General features: G+C 33.3%; 1 protein-coding gene across 4 annotated transcripts in view; it reads right to left on the reverse strand.

Annotated features, from left to right (window-relative positions):
- Positions 1 to 18,462, reverse strand: part of CNTN6 (contactin 6) — a 304,698-nt gene extending 286,236 nt beyond the window's left edge. The window contains exon 1 of one of the 4 annotated variants that reach the window (XM_082719511.1): positions 17,919 to 18,462. The gene's annotated coding sequence lies outside the window, so the exon portion shown is untranslated. The other 3 variants (XM_082719510.1, XM_082719512.1, XM_082719513.1) reach the window with 3 other exon arrangements.
- Between the last annotated feature and the right edge of the window lie 235 nt (positions 18,463 to 18,697).

Genomic DNA, 18,697 nt, shown 5'->3' on the forward strand with positions numbered 1-18,697 from the left:
ACTGCAACTGGACTGGAAAATCCAAGAAAAGCTCTTTAAGTTTCAGCACAGATTCTTAGCTGGGGAGCAAACATTTCTCTCTCAAGCACCCTCTCTCTATGTATAGTATTTCATCATTTAGGGATTCTATTGACCACTTGTTCTTACAGATACCATGACTTCATATACCACCATGTTCAGATACAAGTAGAAACTGTCTGGTTGTTCAAGGACTAAGAATTGGCATGGTTTCACTTCCACTTTTGGCCAGAGTAAATCATGAGTTCAAAGCAAAAAGTCAAAGCATAGTCACGAGGAAGATAAAAGACACCACTTCTTAAAAGGAGGGATGGTAGGGCACCTGGGTGGCTCAATGAGTTAAAGCCTCTGCCTTCAGCTCAGGTCATGAGCCCAGGGTCCTGGGATCAAGCCCCACATCGGGCTCTCTGCTCAGCAGGGAGCCTACTTCCTCCTCTCTCTCTGCCTGCCTCTCTGCCTCCTTGTAATCTCTGTCTGTCAAATAAATAAATAAAATCTTAAAAAAAAAAAAAAAGGAGGGATGGCATGTACATACATGGTGACCATCCTGAAAGATTATCTACCACGGTGAGAATCTTACATGCCTAGGAAATGTTAATACAATTTTAGCTTAGAATGAAAATACTACAACTCTTTTTATCCATAAAACATTAAAGTTTAAGGAAATATTCTGGAGTAATTTTCAGAAGATATATTATTGATTACTATTTTGTTATTTTATATATTTTATGAACTTCCTACTTTGGACCTATACTTAAAAAAATTAGTGAACTGGGAGCACCTGGGTGCCTCAGTCAATTGGGCATCTGACTTTTGATCTCAGCTCAGGTCTTGATCTCAGGGGTGTGAGTTTGAACCCCACACTGGGCTCCACACTATGTATGGAGATTATTGAAAAAAAAAAAGAAAATTTTAAAAATTAATAGACTGTTATTTTTCTTTTTTTTCTTCAAATGTTATAATTGACCATTGTGTGAAAAAGTTAACAAGTGCAACAAACAACCAAATTTCAGAATTTGTGAAATTCAAAACAAGGTTTGCTTTATTATTAAAGGAAAAAAAAAAAAAAACAGGTGGCTATTCTCTCCCTTGCCTATGCCATTCCTTCTTGACTTCCATATCTACCTGATGCCAAATATTTGAATAATGAAAGATAAAGTTTCTCACAATGTACCCAGGATGATTATTTCAAATATCTAAATTTGACGATATTACTTCATTCTCAATGGTTTTCAACAGTTCCTCTATTTTTTTATGAAGAATATTCAAAGTTTTTACCTGAGGTATAAAACCTCTTGGTTAGTTTCTAGTCCACTTCTCCAGCTTCCTCTAGCACCTGGACCTTTGATCCCGCTAGAACTCAACCCCACATTTTTCTGTCTCTCATCCCCGCCCTGCCTCTTCCACTCATCTGCTCTTCCTTCTACATGAACTTTTCCCTGTCACAGCCACATAGTCAACACCTAGTCAGCATTCACCCATGGAAGTTTTTCCTGGCTTTCCTTACTTGATCAATTTAGGTTCTTACAGCACCCTGTAGCTGTTCTTCTGGAAAGCAGACACAGGTACTATTTTATCTGATGATTTAATTCAAATATATCTCCCTGAAATGCTCTATGATTCAGGAGTACAAGGCATGTTTCTCTAAGCTATGATACTCCAAACAAAGTTTTGGACATGGTGGATAAATGATCCAGATAAATAGTTACTGACTGTGTGAATCAATGAATGAAAATGCAATTAGTGCTGATTAGTGCATAGCAAACAAAGAAAAGTTGATCACACACTATACTCATTCCTCAATATGTACAAAGAGTAAAAATGCATCTCAATAAAACAAAATGAAAGAGTTACCTGAAGTATTGAGTGAGACTGCTTAGCACAACTGAAGTTAGTGAGCAAATGGGCCAGGCAGAGAATTTCTTATAAGCAAATTCCAAGTGGGAAGTATTGCTGCTACTCACCAATGTTTCTTACTCTCCTCTTTTCAAATATGTAGGTGATTTCAGTTTTTCATTCCCCTGAGTGATTTGCTTCAGCCAATTAAATGTGAATTCAAGTAATATGTTATCACCTCTGGGTGGAAGCACTTAACTGCCACTGCAAGACACTAGAATTCTCTTTTCTGTAATTGTGGAAGAGCTTATTTATATGAAATTTAACACTGAACTTCCTCCTCAAGCATAGTTTCCTTAGAGATGCACACTGAGAACTCTTTGTGGATTCAAACTCCCTAAGATATAGGGGTTGTTTCCCTCTGTACACTGTTGGTAGGATTGTATATTGGTACAGTCACTATGAAAAACAACATGAACCTTCCTCAAAAAATTTAAAAAAGGGCTTCCATATAATCCAGCCATTCCAGTTTTGAGTATATATCTGAAGGAAGTTAAATCACTGTCTTAAAGAGATATCTGTTTCCCAATAGTCACGGTAACATTATTTATGATAGCCAAATAATCTATATTCAACAAAGGGTTAATGTATAAAGAAATGTGGTATGTGTATAAACATACATACACATACACATACACATACACAATACACAGAAACATTGGAATATCTTCCAGCCATAAAAAGAAAGAAATTCTGCCATTTGTGACAACATGAATGAAATTTGAGGGCCTTTTAGTGAACTAAAACAGAGAAGGAGAGACAAATTCTGTATAATCTCACTTATGGAATTAGTAACCTAACACACAGAAACAGAGAGCAGATGAGAGGTGCCAGGGAAAGGTGTGAGCGTGGAGGTGGGGGAATATGGCAGACAGTGGTCAAAAGGGACCAGCTCCCAGTTATAGGATAAGCTCTGGATATGTAATGCTCTGCATGGTGACTATAGTTAACAATACTGTATATTGTATATATGAAAGTTGCCAAAAGAGTAGATCTTACAGGTTCTCACTATAAAAAAAAAAAAATGTGATAATGTGAGGTGATGGTTGTGTTCACTAACTTTGTTATGGTAATCATTTTTCAAAATATACATTCATCAAATTATTATATTGTATACCTGAAAATAACAGGTTATATGTCAATTATATCTAAATAAGGCTGGAAGACAAAAAACAATGTGTAAAAAGAACACTTAGAACATGCATATAATAATATTTGATTTTTATTTGTTGTCTGTGCTCTTTTTGCTTAAAAAGAGCATATTCACATTTCCTGAATATAAGTCATTGAATAAAATGAGCAAGAGCTCTTGATTAAAAAAAAAGAAAGAAAGAAAGAAAAGAAAGATTTAGAGGTTATTTTTTACTACAGCATAACCTTATTTAGAAATGTCCTGATCCTAAACAGAAATAAAATAAGTTTATTTGATGACTTTTATTTTATTAAATATGTCAAACAAATGGATATAGTCAGGTCCAAATCAAACAAAAATTTATTCCTAAAATGCGGTTTGGCAAAGCCAAACATCTCATTATTTTTCTCCAAAATAAAATAGCATCATATATGAACATAATAAGTTATACTAAGTTAAATGCAGGTTAATACAAAAATAAGTTCTTCTGAGCATCTGGAGAAGCCAATTATGAATCTCATATTCTTTGAGATATCTGAAAAAGAAATTATCACACACCTCACATATACAGTCTGTCTCTCCGTATATAAATTGTTGCCGGATCCAGAGATATTTAAAATTACAGGTAAAACCTCAAAACTATTTTCTAGTACCTATATGCACTTCTGAATTATCTTAATAGGCCAAATCCCTGAAAGACCACAACACACATCAACTCCAAAGATGGGTCAAATACAATTTGTAGTTATATAATAAATAACTACTTTAATTTTCTGATTGCTTCATCGTGGACTAGATTATAGTGGCTGCCAAGGGCAAAGACATAAATTTAACATTAATTATCATTTTAATGTATCTTATTTTTGACACTATTAGATTTAGATGACACTATAACAGCATATTTGGAATAAGCACAAATATATTTAATTTAATGCTTCTCTAGTATATTTAGAATCTACATTCATTAGAGCAAGCATTTGTTAAGTACCCAACACATGCCAGAAACTGTGAGGTGCTGGAACTATAAAGTAAAAAACACAGTCTCTCTCCTTAGTAACTTCAAATTTTTTCATTTAGATTTTATGACTTAATAAACAATCTATATTAAATAATGATTTAATTTAATAAGACTGAGAACAGTAATTTTAGATCAGTAGTTGTATGTCACTGTAACAAAAACATATTTGGACACATTAACTCATTCAGTTTTCATGTAGTTCTTTGACTTTGTGGAAGTCAGGCTACTGTTGACTGAAACTGAGGTTCAGATATTATTTCACACATTTTACAAGGTTTCATGCCTAAAATTCAATTATATTATAAACTTAGAAAAAAGTTTGAAATGTGTGAAAAATAAATGTGATCTAGATGTATGATGAACTTCTTGAGCAAAAGAAAAAAAAATTTTACAATACCAATGGAAAAAAGGACAAATGATATGGGCTGACCTTAATAAAAGGAGCAGATACAAGTGTTTCATGAACATTCATGAAATACTCAGACCATATTATTGGAAAAAGGGTGATTTAGAGCAATATTGGAATGGAGTTTATTTGTGTGTTTATTTTGCCAATCCAACAGGAGAGTATTCACAATACACACATGTACTCTTTACAAGTATGTGGCAGTAAGAATTCACCTTCCTGGAAGTACAGTTGGAACTGTCTTCCCCAAGGACAATTAAGTAATATACATACTGTCACCTTTAAAATAATACACACCATTTAACACTGAAATTTTAATACTATGGATTAATTTTTTAATGTAATCAGAGATGTATATAAAATATTTAGCTATAAAGATATATATATAGGTAAGCATCATAATTTTTTCATAGGTAGTAAATAATTCTAAAAAACTAAATATCCGATGATACATTATTAGTTTGTGAAAATTTATGGCACACCAATTTGGTGTGATTATCCCTCAGATTTAAGAGAATATTTATGAAATTTGAAAATGTTCATAGTACATTAACAAGAAAAAGTTACAAAACAAAACAAATAGATTCACCCCAAAGTTGTATTTTATACACACAATCACAAAGATGACTGAAAGGATGCCATAGCTTGATAAGATAATCTTGATAAGATAATCAGTAATTTTTCTGCATTTTCCAAATTTTGCATAATAAAGGCATATACCTTTCACGAACTAAAAGAAGGATTAAAATAAATTATATTCTTCAACAACAAGACAGAAGAAAGAGAAATTAAGGAGTCAATCCCATTTACAATTGCATCCCAAACCATATGATAACTAGGAATAAACCTAACCAAAGAGGTACAGAATCTATACTCAGAAAACTATAAAGTACTCATGAAAGAAATTGAGGAAGACACAAAGAAATGGAAAAATGTTCCATGCTCATGGATTGGAAGAATAAATATTGTGAAAATGTCTATGCTACCTAAAGCAATCTACACATTTAATACAATTCCTATCAAAACACCATCCATCTTTTTCAAAGAATGGAACAAATAATTCTAAAATTTATATGGAACCAGAAAAGACCTCGAATAGCCAAAGGGATATTGAAAAAGAAAGCCAAAGTTGGTGGCATCACAATTCCGGACTTCAAGCTCTATTACAAAGCTGTCATCATCAAGACAGCATGGTACTGGCACAAAAACAGACACATAGATCAATGGAACAGAATAGAGAGCCCAGAAATAGACCCTCAACTCTATGGTCAACTAATCTTCAACATATCACTCAAAGATTCAGGAAAGAATGTCCAATGAAAAAAAGACAGCCTCTTCAATAAATGGTGCTGGGAAAATTGGACAGCCACATGCAGAAAAATGAAATTGGGCCATTTCCTTACACCACACACAAAAATAGACTCAAAATGGATGAAAGACCTCAGTGTGAGAAAGGAATCCATCAAAATCCTTGAGGAGAACACAGGCAGCAATCTCCTCGACCCCAACCGCAGCAACATCTTCCTAGGAACATCGCCAAAGGCAAGGGAAGCAAGGGCAAAAATGAACTATTGGGATTTCATGAAGATCAAAAGCTTTTGCACAGCAAAGGAAACAGTTAACAAAATCAAAAGACAACTGACAGAATGGGAGAAGATATTTGCAAACGACATATCAGATAAAGGACTAGTGTCCAAAATCTATAAAGAACTTAGCAAACTCAACACCCAAAGAACAAATAATCCAATCAAGAAATGGGCAGAAGACATGAACAGACATTTCTGCAAAGAAGACATCCAGATGGCCAACAGACACATGAAAAAGTGCTCCATATCACTCAGCATCAGGAAAATACAAATCAAAACCACAATGAGATATCACCTCACACCAGTCAGAATGGCTAAAATCAACAAGTCAGGAAATGGCAGATGCTGGCGAGGATGCGGAGAAAGGGGAACCCTCCTACACTGTTGGTGGGAATGCAAGCTGGTGCAGCCACTCTGGAAAACAACATGGAGGTTCCTCAAAATGTTGAAAATAGAACTGCCCTATGACCCAGCAATTGCACTACTGGGTATTTACCCTAAAGATACAAATGTAGTGATCCAAAGGGGCACGTGCACCCGAATGTTTATAGCAGCAATGTCCACAATAGCCAAACTATGGAAAGAACCTAGATGTCCATCAACAGATGAATGGATCAAGAAGATGTGGTATATATACACAATGGAATACTATGCAGCCATCAAAAGAAATAAAATCTTGCCATTTGCGACAACATGGATGGAACTAGAGCGTATCATGCTTAGCGAAATAAGTCAAGCAGAGAAAGACAACTATCATATGATCTCCCTGCTATGAGGAAGTGGTGATGCAACATGGGGGCTTAAGTGGGTAAGAGAAGAATCAATGAAACAAGATGGGATTGGGAGGGAGACAAACCATAAGTGACTCTTAATCTTACAAAACAAACTGAGGGTTGCTGGGGGGAGGGGGGTTGGGAGAAGGGAGGGTGGGGTTATGGACATTGGGGAGGGTATGTGCTTTGTTGAGTGCTGATTCACAGACCTGTACCCCTGGGGATAAAAATACATGTTTATAAAAAATAAAAAATTAAAACAAAATAAAAATAAAAAAATAAAATAAAATAAATTATATTCTTAATCCCGTTAGTCCCACCTCTGTATATTTACCCAAAGAAAACAGAAACACTAATTTGAAAAGATACATATACCCTTATTTTTATATAGCATTATTTACAATGGCCAAGATAAAGAACCCAAGTGTCTATCAATAGTTAAATAGATAAAGATGTGATACACACACACACACACACTTTGCGATATTACTCAGCCATAAAAGAAGAATCAAATCTTGCCATCTGTGACAACATGGGTGGACCTAGAGGGTACTATGCTAAGTAAAGCAAGTCCGATATAGAAAAACAAATGCCATACAATTTCACTTATAAGTGAAATATAAAATACAAATGAACAAAGAAACAAACACACAAAACAAACTTTTGAATACAGAGAGCAATCTGGCAGTTGCTGGAGGGGAGATGGGTAGGTGGACGGGTAAAACAGAAAAAGGAGATTAAGAAGGAAAAACTTCTAGTTACACAACAACATACAAGAGATGAAAAAGACAGCTTAGAAAATATAGTCAATAATATTGCGATGACATTGTATGGTGACAGATGGTGACTATACTTATTGTGATGAGCACTGAGAAATGTATATAATTACTAAATCAATATGTTGTACACCTGAAACTAATATAACATTGTATGTTAATTCTGCATCAATAAAAATAGTTTAAATAAATAAATGTTTGTCTTTTATTTTCTTTACTTGCTATATAATTTTCCAAAGTTACTTAAGTATTTGATGTAGTTTGCAAATTCTGAACAGATTTCATCATCTCAGTAAGTCTGTAAGTACTACTTACTTGATGAAAATGAATAACATTCAGGCAAAAGAGACAGGATATGTGATTAGACAATTATGGGGACATATATATAACATGAGATGCTACTTTCCATTAATCTACTCTTTTTTTTGGCAGATTATAAATCCTTTGCATAACCTAGAATACATCACTATTTATCACAACTGAGAGATAATTATTATTCCAAGCAAATACATATACCTTTTAATGTAGTCCTTTGCTATTTCTCACTATATCACAGTATTTTATTTTAAAAAAATTATCTTGGAATCAGATAATTTATTAACTTCTAATGCTCATTTCTCAAATAAGATATAAAATTAACAATATTAGCCACCAACTGGTAGAAATGAATGCTTAACTGAGTTTAAGAACACATATTGAAATTATAACTTCACAATAGCAGAACACTTCTCAATCTTATTCAGAGTTAAACATCCCCATGCCTGGAATGGCATCAATCTCACAGTTAAGTATTCAGGCAACATTTGTGGAATTAAGATATTAGTGGAGACCACTGTCTACTACAAACGGGCACTGGATATACAGAGAGGAATAAGCCAAGGTCCAAGCTTTCAAGAACTTAGACTCTGGCACAGAACAAAACCACAGTTAATGAACAAGTCAAAATATATGACCCAAACTTCTGTGAATACTAAGTATTTTTTTAAAAAGCTAGGAAAAACCCTTTAAAACTGTTTATAAGAGTGGCAACTAACACTATGTATCACATTTTTCAATCATCTATAAAGATGAAATTAATGAATTTTGGTGCTCTGAGAGGTTATTTAATTAAACTTTAAAATTACTTCTACTATTGCTTTATTGCTAGTACATTTTATTTAGTTATAATATTAATATTGGTAATTAAGTATGTTAAATTATTCATCTAAATTAACTAGAAGTTTTGGATAGACACAGGCACAGTTTGCACAGATATAACTTGCACAAAATATTAACTTAAAATAAAGTAGGCACTCACCTCTGAAAAATACATATATTACAACCACTACGCTAATATTTTTTAAAGGATTTATTTATTTATTTGGGAGAGAGAGACACAGAGAGAGAGGGAACACAAGCAGGGGGAGCAGCTCGAAGAGGGAGAAGCAGGCTTCCTGCTAAGCAGAGAGCCCGACCCGGATCCCAGGGTCCTGAGATCATGAACTGAGCAGAAGGCAGCCACTTAAGGACTGAGTCACCCAGGTGCCCACCACTATGCTAATTTAAAGAGAATCCTTGGGTATCAGTCGTTTGTAGTGTCATTTTCAAATATCTTCTGGAGGAGATTGTGCTGAGTGAAATAAGTCAAGCAGAGATAGTCAATTATCATACGGTTTCACTTTCTTGTGGAGCGTAAGCAATAACATGGAGGACATTGGGAGAAGGAGAGAAGTGAGTTGGCAAAAACTGGAGGGAGAAACAAACCATGAAAGACTGTGGACTCTGAGAAACAAACTGAGGGTTTTGGAGGGAAGGAGGATGGAGGGTTGGGTGAGCCTCGTGGTGGGTATTAAGGAGGGGACATATTGCATGGAGCACTGGGTGTGGTGCATGAACAATGAATCTTGGAACACTGAAAAGAAAGTAAATAAAGAGAATCCTTGAATATACACTTTTGTGTTAACTTATAAATAGGAATGTCAGAATTAGCTTATCTGTTAGCACCACATATTCACAATTAAGCATGTTTAAGAATTTGCTGACTAACAGTAAATACCCAGAAAATATCTTCATGTTATACTGTAAACAAAATTACCTTCAAAAAAATTACTTTCTATCAACACTTGAGTAATTGTAACCTTTTCATCCCAACAAAACTTTAAGGACTTTCTTTAATTTATTCTTATATCAGCTGACAGAAAATTAGCAGCATGTCTGATTTCTGACCTTCTCTTTCATTTATTGCTCTTTACTGATTGGAGGACTTTGATAGGTGCTAAAGGGGAAAATTATGTTCTTTTGCTAAGAGCTCTATTCCAACAAGTATATTATACTCCTGATATTTACAAAGATACTACAAAAATCTCCTTATACAACCCCTTTATCATACAAATGTAAGAGAAGCCAGATCAATTAAACTTTGAAATAATGGACAAATAAAATCACTGAAAATAAAATGTCCATATTGGCCTCTTACAAACAAGGGTGATAAATTACGAGGAACTTTGCAGAATGTCTTATTTTAGTTTCTCCTCCCCTTCTTAAAAGAACACTTATAAAAAAATCCATCCAAAATTCTCACTTTTAATCAACAGAAGTCATCTAAAGGAAGAGTGGTCTGGTTAAGTACTTGGTTTAATGTGTTCTTAGGAATTATTGTGCTTATAGAAAAAGAGAAAAGGGCACGTGGGTGGCTCAGTTGTTAAGTATCTGCCTTTGGCTCAGGTCTTGATCCTAGGGTCCTGGGATGGAGTCCCACATGGAGCCCTGCATTGGGTTCCCTGCTCTGCCAGAAGCCTGCTTCTCCCTCTCCACCACCCTCGACCCCTCCAGATTCTGTTACCTCCATTGCTATGTCTCTCTCTGTCCAAACAAACAGACAAAAAAAAAAACCAAAAACTTAAAAAAAAAAAAAAAAGGAATCATTGTGCTGACAAACATTTTGAATAATTTCCTCTACATTTTAAGAACTTGTACACCATTAAACATAGCAATTAATATAGCTACCATTCTTAGAGAATATGTAAACAACACAAATTGGCCAGTTTTTCTAGCTACATCTAGAGCATTTCCTAGCATACTGTCTCATCGAATGAACTGTCCTTTCAAACTAAAACAGCACTTCAGTACTTTGGTAAATTAAATTGTTTGAATGGAAACAATGGAAAGACATATACAATTGACTAGTGAATAACTTAAAAATTAAGAAAAAACGTTTTTGGTTTCTGTGAAAAATCTTATTTTAACTCCATAATTAACTTGTGGTTCACAAACTTGTCAAGATGCCTTGACCTCTAAAGCATCACTAAACTGACAGAAAACACAGCAGAGGAAATATATGAAATTGTAAGAATACCAGGAAAAAAAAAAGTATCAGCAAACCAGAAAATTTGATGACCTCCTTTTTGGTGGGAAGCAGATGAGGAAAACTGCAGTGAACATGTATGTATACATGTATGTATGTATGTAGTATATGATACCATAGAGACAGAGAAGGTTATATAAGAATACTTTAAAATATGCATAATTAAGGTTGTAAACAAGAAAGATAAATTGTCAGGGACCCAAAATGAAGAGGAAACTCAAAGTTAGGTTGGTGAGGACCCAAAATGAGGAGGCAACTCAAAAGGAGCTGGAATAAACCAAGGAAAAGAGAACCCTCCACAAAACATGGCTTTTAAAGGATTCTGCTTATGTGCTGGAAAGAAAGGGTCTTCCAGAGATAGGCTGAAAATCAAGTTTTTACCAAGTGTGGTTGTAGAAACTAAATTTATTCTCTCTGCATGTTAAGATAATTTTAGGCCAAAAATTACCATAGAAGCTAGTACAAATGGGGAAATTATAGAGCAAATCTAGAAGCAAAAGTGAAACAATGATGTAGCAAAGCATCTTCAACTATGATAATGCTGGTCTCTCATGGGAATCAACAACTGCTAAAGGTGGGTCTTCATAAAAGAAAGATTACAAACATCAAAAGGAATAAACAGCCATGAGGAAGACTTGGCAAACACAAATAATGAAGTAATTTGTCCCTGAAAAAACTAAAACTAATTGAATAACCAAAAATCAACTTTAAAATAAGATAATTTTTAAGATAAGTAATAGAAATTAGAGAAATCAAAAAATATTTTCTGAAAAGAAAAATTTATGAAATACATATGACAGGAAATCACACAGAGTGAAACATAAAAAAGCAGAATATAAAAATATATAAAATAAGACAAAGAGGAACAGAAGTTTTAAATACTTAATGAACATGTTAGAGAAAGTAAAGATGGAAAAGGGATAAAAGTAAATATATAGTAGCTGAGAATTTTTCAAAATTGAAGTTAGACAGATTTAGGAGCTTGTAGAGGCCAGAGTGATATAAATTTAAAACAAATCCACACCTACACACATTGTAATGAACCCAAAGACATCATTGCAAAGAGAAATTTTTAAATTCTACCAGAATGAAAGACAAATATATCTTCAAAGATGTTATAGTTAGACTATGAGCAGTCTTCTCATGAGCAAAATTCTATTCCAGAAGAGCAATGAACAAAATATGCAAAAAATGTCGAGAAAAAAAATTATTGGTCATCATGGAGTTCTGTAACCAACTGCATTATTATTTTAAAATGTGAGAAAAGTAAGTAATTTTTAGAAGGTAAACTGTAAGAGAATTTAAGACTGTTTCGATAATGATCTTTAAATGGTCTTCAGTAGACAGGAAATGAACCCACAAGATGTATGTCTGTAGTAAGAAGAAATGGTTAATAAATAACTCAGAAAAAGATGTCATAAATTTAATATTGATAAAATATTTAGAGAAATTTAAAAACAAAGTAAAAATAAAATAATAGAAATATGGACGTTGGCAGGAATATCTTGAAGGAAATTTAAACAAGCCATTGTCCTGTTTGTGAAAGGATATATATTATCTTTAGCTTTTTTTGGAAAATATAAAGATTTATTTTATGTTTAAATATTTACGTTCACTGAAATGTAACAGATTATCTAATTTTTAAGATAGTAAAAGTTGGAAGAAATGAATATTGAATGCTTACTAAATCCAATAAAGGACAATAAACAATAAATACATTAAAATAAACTGTTGAAAATATCTCTGGGAAGTGGGATTAGAAATATGTGGGATTAATTTTTTATTTTAGTATTTTCCTATAGGCTCAAATTTTATTGTTGTTTCCAGGTTCACACAGTACCTTTTTAGGATATTAAAATTTTAATTAAAAAAAAAAAAGAAAAACAAAAACCATTAACAACAAAAGAAATTCACAAGTATTTTGTGATGGTTTTCTTTGGCAAAAGGAATTATGGCTTATTATTTTTTTCTGTTTTTCTGTATATTGTTTTTATAGTCAGAAAATTAAATGAACTGTTTTTCTTGATCAGCTCTGATTGTTTATTCCATGAAAAACTATCATTTCTATTTTTAGGCTACATGAATCTGAGGACCAGCATTTCTGAATCTTCTCACAAGATTCCCTGAGCTCCATTTTCATATCTAACTATAATTTACACCTCCAAATTTAATTCTCTACTAAATACTCATTATAAATGATTAGATGATTATAATTCTTATTTTTTCATTGTTTTATATTATTTTTTCCCAATCAATCCCAAGTCTCATAGACAAAATGTTATAATAGTAACACCAATATAAAAATAATCAAGTAACTAACATAAAGAGTGCTTATTAATTTCAAGCCTTTCTCAAAGGTATTTTTACATGTTAACCTACTTATTTCTCTTGCTATTACGATGAAATCAATTCTACTATTATCCCCATTGTGGATGGGAAATGGAGGTACAGAAAGGCTGTTACTTGCTCTAAACCACAAAGCTATTCTGTGCCAAAAGTAAAAGAGCAAATATTTAGATGGTATGTAGCCCTTCATCACAAGAAGCCTGCTTCCAGAATCTTGGTGTCATTTTCTATACACTCCAGAGAATGGAACTTCTTTTACTAGTTAAGATTGTTTTGTACTTCATAGGATACATGACTCTCTGATGGCCTCTTTAAAAAATCTTAATGTCTAAGTAATTTTATTCATGTATTCATTTAATTTGAAGGTTGTTATGTGTAAATTTTATGTCCACCCTACTGCCATAAAATATTTGAGACTCCTAATTTTGATTCATGTTACTAGGACCCAAATTCGCTCTATATTACTCTAAGATTCCTTGCAAGATAGTTAAGTAGGCCATAAACTTCAGTGTTAAAGACTGATAAGAGAATGAAAAATAAAAGAATAAAAAATGAAAATATAGTAATAATAAAATGATAAAAGAATAACAAAAGAGTGTCCAATGACTGACTCTGCTTTTTCTTCTTCCCTAATATGCCCTGTGTTATGCCTTCATCACAATAAGTATTATATAGTACATACTCAATTTTGACTGGAATAGATCTTTTCAATATGAATAATGGGAATAACTTCATTTTCTAATAAAATTTTTATTTAAAATAATTCTCTCAAACTGAAAGATTTTTATTTGAAGTTCATTTAATAAAGAGATTTTAATTCCTCTCGATATACAGAAACAGCAAAGAGAAAGAAAAACACAGTGATGTTGGTGGGATACAAAATCAAAATAAAAAGCCTTCTGTCTTTAATAAAAATGCTTGCAAACACAACATAGATTCTGAAGCACATTTCCACTCTTGCCAAATACTAAAAAATCAAAAACAAAAACACAGACCTACGTGAAGTGGGTGGATGGAGGCATATAGGAAAGCTGACAAGTACCTTCTCCTTCATTTACTTTAAGGGGGATACAGATTTCCCCCAAATCTGATACATTATACTCTTTGTCCCCATACATACACAGCTTCCCCTATGATTAACATCACCAATACAGTGTACACAGTTTTATAATTTGTTAATAATCAAAGAACCTACCCTGATACATAACTTTCACCCCAAGTCCATAGTTCATACCAGGGTTCACTCTTGATATTATATATTCTATGGGTTTAGACAAATTCATAGTGACAAGTATCTGCCAGGACAGTATCACACAGATTGTTTCACCTAAAAATCCTCTGTACTTTCTCTGTTCATTCCTCATGCATACATTTTTGAATAAAATGATAGAAGGGAAAAAAACTAAGAGAAACACAGTTAAAAATTTAAATCTCAAGAAGAATCAGCCACAGTTTGAACAAAGTGCTAGACAATTACTCTTCTATAGATTAAATATCTCTAAAATATAATCTTTCCATGTACATTTTTAAAAAGAAAATCAAAATGAACTGAAAAAGTATAAAATTAAAAATAAATTTGGATAAAATGATAGATGTGGAAGACAGACAAATGAGATCCAACATGCTCATAAGTGGTGATACAGAAGAAAAGGAAAAAGTAATATAATAACAACTAAAAAATCAAATACAGAGTGTAACAACAATAAAATTGAAACATAAAAATCTTGAATCAATGCAGTACATCATATTTAAGCAAATTTGATGAAAACTGTCTAACTCTAGAATATACTATGGCAAAAAACAAAGAAAACAAAACAAAACAAAAAATCCAACAAACAAATCCCAAAAGAATCACGTGGACATACATCAAAAAGAGCAACTTATATTCAAGGACGGAAATTTCAGACATACCTAATAATTAATGGACACCAACATTCAGTATGGGAAGAGTCTCCAGTATTGTTTACAAATATTTGCAAGTTTTTAAAGGGGAAAAATACGTTTGATTCAAGAAGATTAATGTGTCTTCCATGTATAAGGTAAAAGAAGATGTTCTATGTAGGCACATAGAAAATATAGCATCTATGACTGTTTCTTTAGTGGAGAGGTACTACTTATCAGTGAAATCTAACAATCCAAGAAATATTTCATAATTAAGAATACAGGAGTGATTAATTGAATAGTAAGTAATTGGTAAGGATTTTTTTCAAATTCCAAGTAAGTCTAACTAAGACTGTGTGAATTAAGCCAGAATGTAAATACTATAAATCTCAATAATGTAATCCTGGTAATATAATTGAGGTTCAGGTGGTATACGTAAGGAAAATAACCATAAATAACCAAAAAGTTAAATTTCTTTAACTATCACAGCAAAGACTTACAAGAGATTGCTTGATATTTAAATATGAATCAAAAAAATGGGTGACCTCAAACTACTAATATTTTCCAAATTTTTGTTCTTAATTCATGTGTTATTTTTGTGGACCTAATATCCCTTTATTGGGGGAGGGGTAGGAAACAAATACCTGAAATTCAGCAAATTCTTCAGTTTCATATCAGCTCTATTTTTTTCTATTTAATCCAAATATAAAATAAATTTAATACTTTTTTTTTTTAAAGAATAAGGTAGGATCATCTTCTTTTAATCACTTCTTAATCATCTTTTTTAATCACTTCTTTTCTATCACTGATCACATTATCTAAATACTTATCTGCCACAAACAAATAAAAATGTATGATAAGAAAGAATTTTTCTTAAGTCTCTCCCTCTCATTTTGTTATTTGAATTTTGGCATAGGATGCCTACAAATATCATGATTATTTTTTACAGGTGACAAGATGTCTTTATTGAACTTTTATATTTAGCTTGAGTTAATTTTAAGGAGTATAGCTTATGTTACTGCATTCTAATTAATATGATGTTAAATATGTAAGTGAAAAAAATAAATATTTCATAACCCCTCTCCTTCCACTAAAATAAAAGGTACAAACTTACTTTTGTATTACTGAGTGTTTTCATTTGTCAAAAACACAAAAGAATGCAAACAACTTAATATACCTCACATTCTTTTCACAAGATAATTGAGTTTATTTGTTTGTTTTTTTTTGTCTAAGCTAAAACCAAATATGTATTAATTCTCCAAATGACAATGTGAATTTGTTTTCATTAGGGCAAATTACATATGGAATACTAAACAAACTATTCTGGCACTTCACTAGAAATGTTCAAAGGAAGTAATGCAGTGCAGTTTATAAATGACAAGCTTTCTGGCTAAGATGTGATAAGTTATGCATTTATATAACCTCATAGAAACCCTTATAAAAATTGCAAATTTATATATTTGAAATCTCTGAATTGCACAGCCATGATATTGCTTTAAAAAAAATCACTGAAGCATCAAAGATGAAATGACTCTGGATTTCTGTTTGTTACACAAATCATGTCAGTATTGTGTCTGTGTATGTTTGTTTTCTGAATTTGTGTAGGTTTACACATGTATGAGGGGGGTGGGACACAGGAGAGTGTGCTTAAATATCTTATAAAATACAATACACATAAACCGATGAAATCTTTAACAACAATAACGATAAACACATCAGATAAATGAAGATTGCTCAAAACTGGAATCTCAATATTTAACATATGGCTCTTTCTCTTAAAAATTTTTAAAAAAACATTGCCACTATAGATACGATTATGAATACCTCATTTTCCAAATTGATTCTGTGTAATTCTACTGTTCTCCCCATTTTCTCTCAGTATAACTTCTGTTTAGTCATTCTGTGAATATTTCCCAGAAGACATAGTCAGGATGCTGATTATTTAAACATAAGTAGTTTTCAGTCGGAGAAGCAAGAACTATGAATTCCAATTTCTCCCCAAACCCCCCAAATTGACAGTATTTCATTAACATAATGGGTTCTACATGGCTAATCTTAGAGCTCTTATAAGTTTTGTTCCCAAGTTATCAACTTCTGAAACTTTTCATAAAGTATTATGGGTAGTTTAATACTGACAAGCTTAACTATTGTGAATGGAAACTCCAGAAGCTATTATCTGGAAGCTGGGTGAAAAGCAAAATGCCAGACAAAATTTGGGGGGGATCATGTGACCTCCAGTCTTACACTGCTCCCCTCACCAGATCCCTCCCCCAGGAAACTTTTTATAACCATTCCTTTAAATCATCTGTCGGACACTGCAAACCCCACCCCTCTACCCTTTGATGAAAAAAAAAAAAAATTAGCAATAACATTTCCCCATTTGCCATTACAGAAAGGGCGTGAAGCCATCCTAAAGTACCAGAATTAGCACTGTCATCCCATCTTGCCCATTAGTTTTACTGCAGCAAAGACAAGTGAAACACTGAAAAATGTACCTGTAGTCTCTCTTTCCCTGGTTTGATCCTGAGCTCCCCAGAATACAGATTCAATACATTTTCTCTTACAAGGAATAAATGCATTTTAAGCATCAACATCATAGAAACATAGCATAAATAAAGCAGTCACTGCTCCCCCAAACCCAGCTTTTACCTGTAATGCTAATACAAAGACATTGAAAGGAAGAAAAGCTGCAGCTTGCCCAGGAAAATTCTCATTGCAGCAGACAGCACAATTTTGTACTTACAGATCTTACCAGGGAAATGTCTCGGGATCTTTACAATTTTTCTGCAGAACTCTGTTTCAAGCTCTCAGCCAGGCATGCTGTGCATCCAGGCAGAACCAAGCCGTATGGAATGTCTATGCAGCTGGGAGATAATGGGACTCTTTTTCCCAGCTGGGACTGCAAGCCTTTTATCCACTGAGTATTGCGTGGCTCTTCTCTGGTCTTAAGCATAAAATACGCTCCTCTCCTGCTGCATTCCTGACGGAACCTAGACAATTAGTTCTTGAGGCACATGGGCAAGTCTCCCGTTTGGAATATTCAAAAGGAAAATGCTCCCTATACCGAAAAAACAGCTCTATCTTCACCATCCTTCACAGAATCAGAGAGAGCTGAGAGCAGCTGCCATTCCAGTGGCATGAAAGATTAAATTCACCCTCCCCTTCTTTGACTAGAGATAGTCACTCCTGTTGGGTCATCAGAAAATCTTATTGAAAACTGGGTCAGGCTAACTACTTATTAGGTTTCCAATACGAAAGGAAGTCAATTTTTTTTTTCTTCCTCTGGTTTCACTGCATTGTCATTTGCAAGCGAAGATTAAGTCAGTCAAGGGTCTGCACTGATTTAGACTGTATTCAAACGCAAGTAAGCTTTCTGAAGCATGCCAGTAACTCCCGCTACTAGTTAGGGTGAACAGAAAAGGAAAATAAAATCAAAGGATCTTATGCACTGGCACTAAATCCATTCTAAATCATGTTTTTAAAATATGTGCACGAGGCTCCTAAAAGACGGAAAAGTATGTA

This window comes from Mustela nivalis (genome assembly GCF_964662115.1).
Source record: "Mustela nivalis genome assembly, chromosome: 1".
Taxonomy (NCBI): Eukaryota; Metazoa; Chordata; class Mammalia; order Carnivora; family Mustelidae; genus Mustela; species Mustela nivalis.